Source organism: Athene cunicularia, assembly GCF_003259725.1.
Source record: "Athene cunicularia isolate RWA chromosome 1 unlocalized genomic scaffold, athCun1 chr1_part1, whole genome shotgun sequence".
Taxonomy (NCBI): domain Eukaryota; kingdom Metazoa; phylum Chordata; class Aves; order Strigiformes; family Strigidae; genus Athene; species Athene cunicularia.
In genome coordinates this window covers 2,282,366-2,287,040 of record NW_020799091.1, presented here as the reverse complement: position 1 = coordinate 2,287,040, position 4,675 = coordinate 2,282,366, and positions in this window count along the sequence as shown.

Genomic DNA, 4,675 nt, shown 5'->3' with positions numbered 1-4,675 from the left:
CCCTTCCCTTCCCTTCCCTTCCCTTCCCTTCCCTCTCCTCTTCCCTCTGCTCTTCTCTCTCTTCATTATTTCTTTCTTCCCCTCTGGCTCTCTCTCTTTAACAAAAAGCTGGTTCTTCATGAGTAATTCCTTGCTGCAGAGCCATAGCAATGTGAGAAGTCGCACAGGTTCTGAGGGATACCAGTCAGGTTCATGAAGAGAAATCCATTGAGGGCTACTAGAAACCACCCCCATCTTAGGAGCTTCTTGAAGATCCAGGGATGGGGCTGGAGCTAAGGAAATCACTCTGTGAAGCAGCACTTTTGCTCGTCCTTTTCTCAGGCATTTACTGGGATATTGAGGGAAGCTTTTGATCTGGCCAAGAGATGTTTTTATTTGTCCCTTCCTCCCACCAGGCCCATCCCAGCAACGTGGCATGGTCACCCCTCAACATTTGCAGGATCCCTTTTGCCCTGTCACTGCCGAGCTGGATCAGGCCCCGTAGGCAGCAGGGTCACCTTGCAGTGGGTGCAGCCCACGGGAGACAGGATCCATTCAGCATCACACAGGAGAGGGTTAAAAAGGTCCTGTTCCCATTGGGAGCAGGGACCTGAGACCGCAGAGGAAGAGGGAGAGATGGAACTCCACAAGCCCTGATCCTTGCAGACACATTCCCGCAGTGTGGAAGTGCGTGTGTTCAGTAAAACTGCTCCACCTTCTCTCTGCTCCCTCCCTGCAGGGATGTCTCTGTATCACCAATACCCAGGGCTCTCTGAGGGACTTGAGCTGAAATTGGATTTTGTGGTTCAGTGACCAAAATAAAGAAGATAAAAAAAAAAAAATCAGTTCTGTTTGAAGCAAAAGGGGTCTTCCAAGGGGGTTTCAGTGAAATGATTAAAAAGCCCCACCAAATAATAAAAAACGCCAAATGTGACTTCATTGTGGCTTAATGCTCAGTGTTCCCTTTCTGTCCATAATGAAACATTTTGGTTTTATTCTCAATTATTTCACATGTCTTAGCTTTACCTTTTTTTATTTGATTTTTTTTTTTATTCCCCTCTTAGAGATACATATATCATTAAAGGGAAGAAAAACCCAAAACATCAGCAGCAGTCTGGACTTTTGGTTACCACACTTCATTTCTGACACTGCTGGAATGGGATTTATGAGCATCCTCCCTAGCCAGCTAGTGTAGGAAGCTGCACCGCAACCTGATTTCACAGGCAGTTTCAGTCCCTTTGAATTTCCCTTTTCTCATCAGATGAGTTGTAGATTATTCTAGACAGATTATACTGAAAGTCCTTTTTCACAGCTGAGAAACTGAGTCGGAGGGAACCTTTTGTCTGCTGCGACCGCTTCAGCCTGGGCCTCCTCTGTCTCTTTGCAGTTCATCTCACCTGACTTCTGATGTCTCAAGTGTTAATGTCTTCATCTGGGCCGATCACCCCTTGTTCCCTTTAATGTCAGCGGGGAGAAGCAGGCACTTTCAAGAGTTACTCCATCTGACATATTTTGGCACTTCCCCATGTGGCTGGATGACTCCCAGCCCTTATTCTTGGTGGTTCGTGGTCATTCTCTTCCCTGGAGGGGACACCGTCCAGAACTTTGCCTTGTTTGGACAGATCCTGGCTTTGGCCACATCCCACTGGGGTTTACATCCCTTTCTTCCTCACAACCACTCTATTTATCTGCTCTTTCAAGGTTTGCCTGCTTTTCTTCCTGCTGTTTCTGGCATGGAGGAATGGTTACATAATCCAGTTGAGTTGTTGGAGGACTGTGTCTGCAGGCTGCCACTTCTGAGCGGCAGGTAGGTCCTTTCTTGCTTGCTTTGTGTCCTCACCAAGATTTTAAACCTCGTTGGGGCAGAGGACACATTTCCATCCCCTATCAATTTAGCACAGTCAGACTGCATCGCTTTATTTCTGTTGCAATATAAATACCAGGCAAAACCAAAAAACCTCTAAGTAGTTCGGTGATTCATATGAGGTTTAAAGAAATGTGGAGGCTTATCTATCTTCCAGTAGGCTAATGGGATAAGAGCCAGGAATTTCTGAGCTCTCTTCCCAGCATTGGCCGCATGCTCTTGAGCTGGGATCTCAGCCTGTATCACGCATTTCCCCTTGATTGGCCTGATACGTCATGTACCAGATGAAGATGGATCCCTACAGCAGGGAGTTTATGCTTCCTAAATTCACAGACTGCACAGTCAAAAGGCACCACGAGGATCATCTTATCTGACCTTCTGTATACAGAAAATGGATTTTTCCCAGAAATTGGATTAGAGCATCTCTTTTCATAGATACCTAATCTTTATTTCAGCATAAGAAGCACTGGTGACTTGGCAACCTCTCTGATAAGCTGTTCCAATATTTAATTACCTTCATAGCAGTGAGTTGGTGTCCACTTCAAAGGTTAAATTAATCTAGTGCTATCTTCCACCCATCATGCCTTCTTATTCCCCTTATCAGCATGGCTGAAGAACCTCCCCTTCTCTGCCCCGCTATCAGACATCTTTTCCCTATGTAAATGCCCATACGTAATAATCCCTCTCAGCCTTCTCTTTGATGACTAAGGTTACATTCCTAAATCTTTATGTTAACACGTTGTTCATCTAATCCCTGGCCCTCTGCTGTTTCCCCAGGCTCTGAGGTGTGGCCAGCAGAACCAACCGGTCACCTCCTAGCAGCCCTAGTCTACTGTCTACTAAACCAAGAAGGTGTCTTTTCTGAGGGACCTTTTCCATCTTGGATGCCCAGTATTTGTGGGCCTCTTCTGGCACATCAGCTTGGCTGGCTCTCACCCATCCCCAACTCACTGCTGTTCAAGGCAGTCTCTCACCCTCTAGGGGTGAAATACCCTCTGAGGGGGTGTTTGCCCTCCACGTTGACACCCCTTTGACTCTTTCTCCATCCGTGGATGCACCTGCGTATCAGCCCAGTAGTTTCCCATCTCACAAACCTTTGAACTGCTCCCACAAACCCCATCCCCTTCTCATCCCCCTTAGAGTCCTTCTGCACCTCTTTCCAGTGCCTCCTCCCCATCCCATCCTCCTGAGCCTGCCTCTGGGGTTTGATCCCTTTAATCCTCCATGCCTGGACCTGCTTCCATCTGCTTCTCCACTGCTGTCCACATTAGCCCATCTCTGGTAAGAAAAGGGTTATAACCCCTTACAGCCACGTTTCAAGATCTGTCAGGGGCCCACTTATGACACCACTTAATGCATGTTTTGTTAATCTCATCTAGAAGGAAAGAAAGCAGAATGCCTTGGAGGAACTGTGATGTATTAAACCACCACAGCTGCCTTTATCAGCAGAGGCTCAGAGGCTGAAACGTGATGAATGCTGATGAAGGTTTTCTGCTCTGCCATCTGACTGTGTTTATAGACACATGTGAATTTGTCCAGATTGCAAGCTTGTTGATGAAATCCCAAATTAACTGCTCTATTGTTTTGCTAAGAACCGATGGTGCTCACCCTTCTGGTTGTCCCCTTCTCCTCTGCGCATGTTGCCATGACCCAGGCCCTGTGTCAGCCCATAGCTCTTCCCTGAGGTTCTCCAAGACTTGTTAGATTTAATGTTAATGGCTTTTTGGGTCATTTCTTGATGGCTCCTGTCAGTGAGTTATCCAGGCCTATTGATTTGAAAGATGTCATTACAGCAGATAATTCTCCCTTGCTGCAGATGGTTAGCTTTCTGCTTCATCCACCTCATCATGGTGCCTTCTTCGAAACAGGGACTAGAGAGGTCTATCAGGGATTTCTGAGTCACTGTCTGATACTCCTGAGCGCATCCTGTGACCAGCCTAGTCCTGACTTTGTGCTCTGTTTGTGTGTATGAAATTTTATAAAGACATGCCTCAGAGCCTTGGGCCTGGAGTTTTCAGAACCGGAGCCAGACTGTCATGCCCCATCAAAGTTCTCTCACAGCCATGCTCACCTAAAGTTTTCTGCCAGAAAGAGTTTAATCTGAGACAAGGGTTGAATCTTAATTACAACTCATTCTCTGTTCCCAGCAAAATCAGCCCTCCTGGACAAGATACATCAGGAGGAAAGGGTGTTTGCCTGTCGTCAGGGCAGAAAGAGTACGGGTGCTCCCCTTCATTTCCCAGTGCCATTGCCTTTAGCTGTGATGGATGCGTTCTTCTCTGGTAAAGTGCCATTTCTTTGCATGGATGAATTTGATGGCTGTGCTACTTCTCTGGCGATCTAGCAGTCTCATGTCAATACAGCTGTCACAGGAAAACTGCAGGCGCTGCCTGACAAAGTGATCTGCAGACACATACACTAGGCTTTTGCTTCTGGGGAGCCCAGACACTTGCTGTGCTTTGTATTTTGTGATGACTTTCACCCCTGATGATGCTAACACTGGACCCTCCTCCTGGCAGCAGAGTTGGTACCCACCACCACGAGAAGATGCAGTGGCATGTCTTCCAGACAAAGTTATCTCAAAGCCAGAAAAAGTATCAATATTTACAGACAGAAGTGGTATCGAATCACTTCTTTTCCCCCACGAATGCATGCAACTTCCTAACAGATAGTGATAACCCATGTCACCCTGACATCCCCCTTGGCAGGTCAGTGTCTTGGCAGTGCTGCTTTGCTTGCAGTGACTGTGAAGGGGATCCATCTGCCCCTAACTGGGCACCAGGTCCCTTCTGAGCCTCCATTCTGCCTGTCCCAGCCCAAAGAGATCCTGAG